Genomic DNA, 9,439 nt, shown 5'->3' with positions numbered 1-9,439 from the left:
CACCGGTCACACAAAGGAGGCTGGCCCGCGGGGCGTGTTTTGTTTGTGGCTCGATTGAGCATCAAGTAAGAGACTGCCCCGAGCAGTTAAACACCAACGCCCGCCCCTAGAAACTGGGCTAGGGGTGGGCCGAGACATTCACGTGGGACACACCCACATCGCCACACGACTCCCAGTTACAATCCTTTATGAGGATTTAACCCTGAAGGCCCCAGCACTGGTGGACACGGGCTCAGAAGGGAATTTGCTAGACAGCAAATGGGCCAGGGAGATAGGGTTCCCTCTGGTGGCGCTTACCTCGCCTGTGCAGGTACGGGTGCTAGATGGCTCCCTACTCCCTCCAATCACTCACAAGACACCACCAGTAACTCTGGTGGTGTCTGGGAATCACCGGGAGGAGATCGAGTTTTTCGTGACTCCGGCCACCTCCCGTGTGATTTTAGGTTTTCCCTGGATGTTGAAACACAATCCCCGGATCGATTGGCCGTCTGGGGTAGTGGTTCAGTGGAGCGAGACCTGCCATCGGGTATGTTTAGGTTCCTCGGTTCCTCCTGGTTCCCAGGCCAGGGAGGAGGTCAGAGCCCCGCCCAATCTAGGGACGGTGCCGGTGCAGTACCATGACCTTGCGGAGGTGTTTAGCAAGGATCTGGCGCTCACCCTTCCCCCGCACCGCCCGTATGATTGTGCCATTGATTTGGTTCCAGGCGTTGTGTTCCCGTCCAGTAGGCTGTACAACCTCTCACGACCTGAACGCGAATCAATGGAGACCTACATCCGGGACTCTTTGGCTGCCGGGTTGATCCGGAATTCCACCTCCCCGATGGGTGCGGGTTTCTTTTTTGTGGGGAAAAAGGATGGCGGATTACGTCCATGCATCGATTACAGGGGGCTGAACGAAATCACGGTTCGTAACCGATACCCCTTACCCTTGTTGGATTCGGTGTTCACGCCCCTGCATGGAGCTAAGATATTCACCAAGCTTGATCTTAGGAATGCGTATCACCTGGTTCGGATCCGGAAGGGAGACGAGTGGAAGACGGCATTTAACACCCCGTTAGGTCATTTTGAGTACCTGGTCATGCCGTTCGGTCTTACAAACGCTCCCGCGACGTTCCAAGCATTAGTTAATGATGTCTTGCGGGACTTCCTGCACCAATTCGTCTTCGTGTATCTAGACGACATACTCATCTTTTCTCCGGATCCTGAGACCCATGTCCGACATGTACGTCAGGTCCTGCAGCGGTTATTGGAGAACCGGCTGTTTGTTAAGGGCGAGAAGTGTGAGTTTCACCGCACCTCTTTGTCCTTCCTGGGGTTCATCATCTCCCCCAACTCCGTCGCTCCTGATCCGGCCAAGGTTGCGGCGGTGAGAGACTGGCCCCAACCCACAAGCCGTAGGAAGCTGCAACAGTTCCTCGGCTTTGCGAATTTCTACAGGAGGTTCATTAAGGGCTACAGTCAGGTTGTTAGCCCCCTGACAGCCCTGACCTCACCAAAAGTCCCCTTCACCTGGTTGGATCGTTGCGATGCCGCGTTCAAGGAGTTGAAACGGCGCTTCTCATCTGCACCCGTTCTGGTGCAGCCCGATCCTAGTCGCCAGTTAGTGGTTGAAGTGGACGCCTCGGACTCAGGGATAGGAGCTGTGCTGTCCCAGAGTGGGAAGACCGATAAGGTCCTTCATCCGTGTGCCTATTTTTCCCGCAGGTTGACCCCGGCTGAACGGAACTATGACGTCGGCAACCGAGAACTCCTTGCGGTGAAAGAGGCTCTTGAAGAGTGGAGACACCTGTTGGAGGGAACGTCCGTGCCATTCACGGTTTTCACTGACCACCGGAACCTGGAATATATCAGGACCGCCAAGCGGCTGAATCCCAGGCAAGCCCGCTGGTCACTGTTCTTCGGCCGTTTTGACTTCCTCATCACCTACCGGCCCGGGACCAAGAACCAGAGATCGGATGCCTTGTCCCGGGTACACGAAGACGAGGTCAAAACGGAGTTGTCGGATCCACCGGAACCCATCATCCCGGAGTCCACTATTGTGGCCACCCTCACCTGGGACGTAGAGAGAACCGTCCGGGAGGCCCTGGCACGAAGCCCGGACCCCGGGACTGGACCAAAGAACAGACTTTACGTCCCACCAGAAGCAAGGGCTGCAGTCCTGGACTTCTGTCACGGCTCTAAGCTCTCCTGTCACCCAGGGGTGCGAAGGACCGTGGCAGTTGTCCGGCAGCGCTTCTGGTGGGCGTCCCTGGAGGCCGATGTCCGGGACTATATCCAGGCCTGTACCACCTGCGCCAGGGGCAAGGCCGACCATCGCAAGGCTCCGGGACTGCTACAGCTGCTGCCCGTGCCTCATCGCCCCTGGTCCCACATCGGCCTGGATTTTGTCACGGGCCTCCCGCCGTCCCAGGGAAACACCGTCATCCTCACGATAGTGGACCGATTCTCCAAGGCGGCCCACTTCGTGGCCCTCCCGAAGCTCCCAATGGCCCAGGAGACAGCGGACCTCCTGGTCCACCACGTCATCCGCCTGCATGGGATACCATCAGACATTGTCTCCGATCGCGGTCCCCAGTTCTCCTCGCACGTCTGGAGGAGCTTTTGCCGGGAACTGGGGGCCACGGTCAGTCTCTCATCCGGGTATCACCCCCAGACCAACGGGCAAGCAGAGCGGGCCAATCAAGAAATGGAGCAAACACTACGTTGTGTGACAGCCGCGCACCCGGCGGCCTGGAGTACTCATCTGGCCTGGATCGAGTACGCCCACAACAGTCAAGTGTCATCAGCCACCGGCCTCTCCCCCTTTGAGGTGTGTTTGGGGTATCAGCCCCCCTTATTCCCGGTGGTTGAGGGAGAGGTCGGTGTGCCCTCGGTCCAGGCCCACCTGCGGAAGTGCCGTCGGGTGTGGCATGCCGCCCGTTCTGCTTTGTTGAAGGCCCGGATGAGGGCGAAGACCCATGCAGACCGGCGGCGGACCCCGGCCCCTACGTATCGCCCCGGGCAGGAAGTGTGGTTGTCCACCAAGGACATTCCACTGCAAGTGGCCTCCCCAAAACTGCAAGACAGATACATAGGTCCGTTTAAGATTCTCAAGGTCATCAATCCCGCCGCAGTGAGGCTTCGGCTTCCGGCCTCACTGCGGATCCATCCAGTATTTCATGTGTCAAAGATCAAGCCCCATCACACCTCGCCCCTCTGTACACCCGGTCCGGCACCACCTCCTGCCCGGATCATCGATGGCGAGCCGGCTTGGACAGTGCGCCGGCTGTTGGACGTCCGACGGATGGGCCGGGGCTTTCAATATCTGGTGGACTGGGAGGGGTACGGTCCCGAAGAACGCTCCTGGGTGACGAAGAGCTTCATCCTGGACCCGGCCCTCCTGGCCGACTTCTACCGTCGCCACCCGGACAAGCCCGGTTGGGCGCCAGGAGGCGCCCGTTGAGGGGGGGGTCCTGTTGTGTGGGCCGCTGAAGAGGAGGTACTGCTGGCCCATCACCACCAGAGGGCGCCCTGCCTGGAGTGCGGGCTCCAGGCACCAGAGGGCGCCGCCGCCTCACAGGAGCAGCCAAGGTGACAGCTGTCACCCATCACCTGAGACAGCTGACAGCAATCATCAGTGGGGTATATCAGCAGGACGGCATCTCCACCTCAATGCCGAGATATCGTTTCTACCTGAGGGGTAACGTATCAAAGCTGATGGAGTGTATCCTTTTGGATTTGTGCTTAGTTTGTGGATTACTGTTCCAACGAGAGGTGGAGGTAACTTCCCTGCTGTTCGGAGTCCTGGGTGCAAACGCGCCCCCATCTAACTGTTCTTTGTTCCTCGCCAGCAGTACCAGGTCCGACACGCGGAGGCAGTGGCCACCTGGGAGTTCGGGACTTGGCGGCTCCAGTATTCCCGGGGTCCTGTGGCGGAGGAAGCCGTGTGGTTCCGGTCTTACCTTGGAGAGGCGTCTCCTATCTTCGAGCCTGCCCACACGACACTTTTGTGAATTGACTGTTGTCCATTTCCGTGATTGGTTGTATTTGTTGTGCACATTCACAACAGTAAAGCGTTGTTATTTGACTTACTCCATTGTCCGTTCATTTGCGCCCCCTGTTGTGGGTCCGTGTTCCTACACTTTCACAACAGCCATGCTTGATTCAAAACTCACATTTTAATGCAACCTATTAGATTACACAAGTTAAATTATCTGAAATATTTCCATAAATTCTCAGCAGTGTTCTCCACATAGTACCAAAATTCTTAAAATTCTGGAAACTTCTGTGCCTGATTTCAAGGGAAACATTACATCGGTACACATTAGACATCTTGTTTGTTGTTGTTGTAAAAAATTGTTTTGTTGCATGTGTTTTTTAAAGTAATTTCAAAGCTCTTTCCAATGAACCTATACATGTGTGCGTGGAAAAAAAAACTTTTATGTAAAATACAGAAATTTGGGGAAATTATGACAAACTGTGCTGGTTTTCTCTCTCTATTGTCACTATTTGTTAACAGATTTTAATAAAAGTAGTAAATGTTGTTTTAATTCCTCTTTCTAAAGTGTGGAAATTTGGGGAAAACATGCCATTCTGTTCATTTACTGTGATGTTTTTTCCCCTGTCATCATAATTCTCGATGGATTTTTATAAATGAAGCCTTGTAAGTTGTATTCAAGCTGATTAAAAGCTCTAACGAACCCATACATGCCTGGATAAAAATCCTTATGTATTAAAATATTAATCTGAAGTATGCCTTGCCATTGTGCTCATTTACCTTGCTGCTTTTTCCACTGTAATATTATTGCTAGTCTTTTAATAACAACAAAATATATATGATTTTTACTAACATTTTATTACAAGTAGATATAAAGCCATTCAGAATTGATGACTTTTGACCCTCAGTCAGGGTAAAAAGTACCTCCTCCATCTTCTCCAACCACACTGTTAAAATTTAAATGCCGCCTGTGACCACCATGTACATATCATATTAAACAACTGCAAGTATATAAACATAAATATATTTAAACATTTTTGTTTCCATATCTGTATGCATGTGAACGCAGCTTAATGAAAAGAACTTATGGCGTTGAGTTATAGTCTCTTTATATCGATATTAAATTGCGACATAACGACTTTAAAATCGACATTTGTTTTACATAATTACATTAAGGCTCTTGTACAGTTCATTTTAGTATTGGAGAATTTGTTTTTGTAGTTGGTGTAGTTGATGGTGAAGCACTCATGCCCGTATATAGAGGGGGTCAGGGGGTTCAACCGACCCCCCTGAGAATTCTGCTGATTTTTTTCTGATCTGGATATCGTTATGTATTTTCTTTTCATTGATAATAAGCAACAAGCACTAACTGTTACACAGCTATTATCACCCACCCTCAAGTTTCAATTTCCTCTGCCAGAGTAATCCCTTAAGTGATGAAAGGGGAAACTGCTAGATAAACTTTTCCCATGGGGGTTGAGAATTTTTGCTCCCTGGTCCCTATCCTCCTCTGATATCAAACAGATTAGTAGGCTTGTAAATACCCATGTAGACACACAATTACACTTGTCTGGTTTGTAAAAACATGTTTGTATGTATAAGCTGAGAAATAAAGGGAGCTTCTCCTTCCTGTTGTAAATACTGTAAAGGTGCAAATAGTCGCGTGGGATTTATTATGCGAATTTCGCAAGTTAAACAAGGTCGCCAAATTAAATACCGCAATTTTAGTACATAACGTACATATACGTACATATTCATAATGTAAACGCGAATATTAATACCGCTAAATACGAGGTCTGTTAGAAAACTATCCGACCTTTTTATTTTTTGCAAAAACTATATGGATTTGAATCATGTGCGCTTGCATCAGTCAAGCTTGAACCTTCGTGCAAATGCGTGAGTTTTTTCACGCCTGTCGGTTGCGAATGACGCAACCGACAGGCAGGTATAAAGTTTGCATTAATGTTATCTTGGTTCTTCCTGGGTGGTTCTTATGGCAACTGATCCAATCCCAAGCAAGGACTATTTGTATATAAAAATGTATTTCCTAAAATGATACATTTTGGGTTTCAAATGAAAGTTATGTAGTTTTTTACCCCTCGAAATCCTCAAAAAGCTTTGCCCCCGAGCCCCCCATGAGCACGTTGCCCCTCGACCCCACTGGGGGCCCTGCGGCCCACTGGACCTCCAACTCAAGGATTTGAACCCCCCCTTCACATTCCTATATACGGCCCTGGCACTGGTTGCCTTTTTTCCCCTCATTTTTCTTCTGTTTAACAGGTGCCTTAACTGGCTCGAGCCGCTCTCTCCACCCTTAGTAATGGCCGCGGTGCGGCACGCTGCTAGTCACGTGACGTCCATTCCAGTCTCTATTTCCATGGGCACGTCTCACAGAACAGGAGCTCACATATGGACTTCCGTGACATATGTCCTGGAAGTGTAACAGGAGCTGTTTCAGGTGAAAGTTTTGCTTTCAATATATATGTATTTTTTTTAATTTAACCTTTATTTTACCAGATAAGCCAATTGAGAACCATTTCTCATTTGCAATGGCGACCTGGCCAAGAGGCAGCGTAAGCAGACAGCACAAAAACATGACACAAACATTCATATAAAAAGACACAATGCAAAATAAAACAGAATCTCTAGTTTACATCAAACCAAACAGGTTAAAAACAGGTACACTGATCATGGACCAGAGAATGCAATGAATTTTTAAAGGTACTGATTGAAACAAACGAACTGAGTTTAAGCGATAACTGTAACTGATTCCAGTCATTTGTGATGGAAAACTGGAACGAGAAGCGACCAAAGGAAGTATGGGCTTTAGGGACAACTAGATTAATTAAACTGCTTGAGTGCAATGTACGGGCAGAATTATGGATCAGAAGAAGAGAACGAAGATATTGTGGAGTTTTACCAATTAGAGTTTTGTAGATGAGAAGGTTGTAACACAATATGAATTTTTGTCTTGATTTATACTCCAAACACATATTAGAAAATACTATTTAAAAAGTAAAATGAAACTCAACATTTGTTTGTTGTTCGTCACAAGTTACAAAAGTGGACAAATTAAACACAAATAAAACACATAGAATACAAACATAATGTGGAAAGGTGACAACTTAATTAAAAGTAATACGTAACCTAGTCTTTAAATGGCAACACAAACGAAGAATGATCACAATAAACAAAGATAAACACAAAAAAATTAAACAAATTAATAAAAAAGAAAATATAAATTACCTGGTCTTTGCTTCCCTCTTGTGGCCAGTACAGGTAACTGTTTTGTTCAGTTCTTTTCATTTGAAACGTTTAGAAATAATAATAATCAGTAAAATCTTTGTCCACTTTTCATTTTTAAAAATAGATACTTTAAATTGAAAAAAAAAAGCATTATTTCAGTGGGTTGCAATTTATTAAAAGCCATAACAATAACTGTTGTGTTGTCATATTTGATAGATTCGATTAGATAGAATTTATTAATCCTTTGCAAAGACTCCCTCAGGGAAATTGAGGCTCTACCAGCATTATATAGCAGCACACAGGGTAAGAAGCACAGAGTATCAAAAGTAGAAGTAAAAAAACAATTGGCAAAGTGTAAATACAAATTCCAGAAATACTGCTTGCTACTGTCTTAATAACAACAATACATTTTATTTATAGGCACCTTTCAAAATACTCAAGGACACATTACAACACAGCAATAAACTGATTTAAAAACATGACAATATACAATTTAGAAATAAAAACATAAAAGGAGACTTAACACTTAAAAAGAAATTATATAACAGTTTGAAAACAAGACAAAGTCTTACTGGCTACTACTGTAACTATATCTTTTTTAGCGACAGACGAACAGAGCATTTTCTGCGTACACACCACAAACAGAGTCACTTGAGGTATGCTAAAGCACATTTGGACAATCCAGCTTCATTTTGGAAAAGGTGCTGAGGACTGATGAAACTAAAATTGAGTTATTTCGACACAACAAGGGTGGTATGTATGGCTGAAAAAGAACACATCATTCCAAGAAAAACGCTTGCTAGCTACAGTAAAATTTGGAGGTGGTTCCATCATGCTGTGTGGCTTTGTGGCCAGTGCAGGTACCGGGAACCTTGTTAAAGTTGAGGGTCACATGGATTCCAGTCAATATCAGCAGATTCTTGAGAACAATGTTCATGAATCAGTGACAAAGTTCAAGTTGCACCAGGGCAGGGTCTTTTAACAAGACGACCCTTAACACTGCTCAAAATCTACTAAGGCATTCATGCAGAGTTACAAGTACAATGTTCTGGAATGGCCACTCAGTCCCCAGACCTGAATATATTGAAAATCTGTGGTGTGATTTTATGTGGACTGTCCATGCTCAGAAACCAACAAACCAGAGATGTTTTGTAAAGAAGAATGGTCCAATGGTCAACCAGAATCCAGACTCTCATTGGAAGCTGTAGGAAGCATCTAGAGGCTGTTATTTCTGCAAAAGGAAGATCTACTAAATATTTTTTTTTCTGTTGGGGTGCCCAAATTTATGCACCTGCCTAATTTTGTTTAAATAATTATTGCACACTTTCTGTAAATCCTATAAACTTCATTTCACTTCTCAAATATCACTGTGTTTGTCTGCTATATGATATATTTACAGTTTTTATTGATTGCTTTAACCTGTTTGAAGAAACTGGTAACCTCTCAGTCCTCATCATCACTCTCTCAGCAGAGCAAAAAACACCTCTTGCAAATGAGTTAACCCATTGTCATTGGTTTGACACAATTCCCCCACCCTTTTGCAAATCAGTTAACGCAGATGTCATTCAAGCAGTCCAAACTCCACTGCTTTAGCTGTGGTAACCAAACAGAAACCATATATTCCCATCTCTTAGAACCTCTTGACCGGCATGAAATCACTGGAGCACTGTTTGACACTGCTTCACAAACTTTTCAATTTGCAATCAGTCTGCAGGTTCAAAAGGTGCCACGTTGTGTGTTGTAACTTGCAAGCATGGATGGTCTAAGGCACATGAGAGTGAGAGGAAGAGGCTCGGGGAAGACGAGGTCCGAGAAGAGAAGTCCGTGTGCGAGGTGGGGCTGTAGCTGGAAGGCTCAAGTCACAGATGAAATTCGGGCAACTGTGATTGATCATGTGGTAAATCATGGTCTTTCACATAGAGAGGCTGGACAAAGAGTCCAACCTGTTTTCAATAGAAACACGGTTGCATCCATTGTCAGAGTTTTTCGACTGGAGAACAGGTAATGTTGCTCATACAGTATATACAGATATATCTGTAGTGATATACAGTATGTCATGTAATTTTATTCCACGTCATGTATTCTTTATAGAATCGAAAGGCTACCAGTCGGTGGTGGTAGACGCAGACTTTTGAATGCTGAGCAGGAGGCAGCCATTGTGAACATGGTTCTGGCAAATAATGCCATTAGGCTGCGTGAAATCAGGGCAGCAGTTAT

Source organism: Thalassophryne amazonica, chromosome 14 (genome assembly GCF_902500255.1).
Source record: "Thalassophryne amazonica chromosome 14, fThaAma1.1, whole genome shotgun sequence".
Lineage (NCBI taxonomy): Eukaryota > Metazoa > Chordata > Actinopteri > Batrachoidiformes > Batrachoididae > Thalassophryne > Thalassophryne amazonica.
This window is presented reverse-complemented; position numbering follows the sequence as displayed.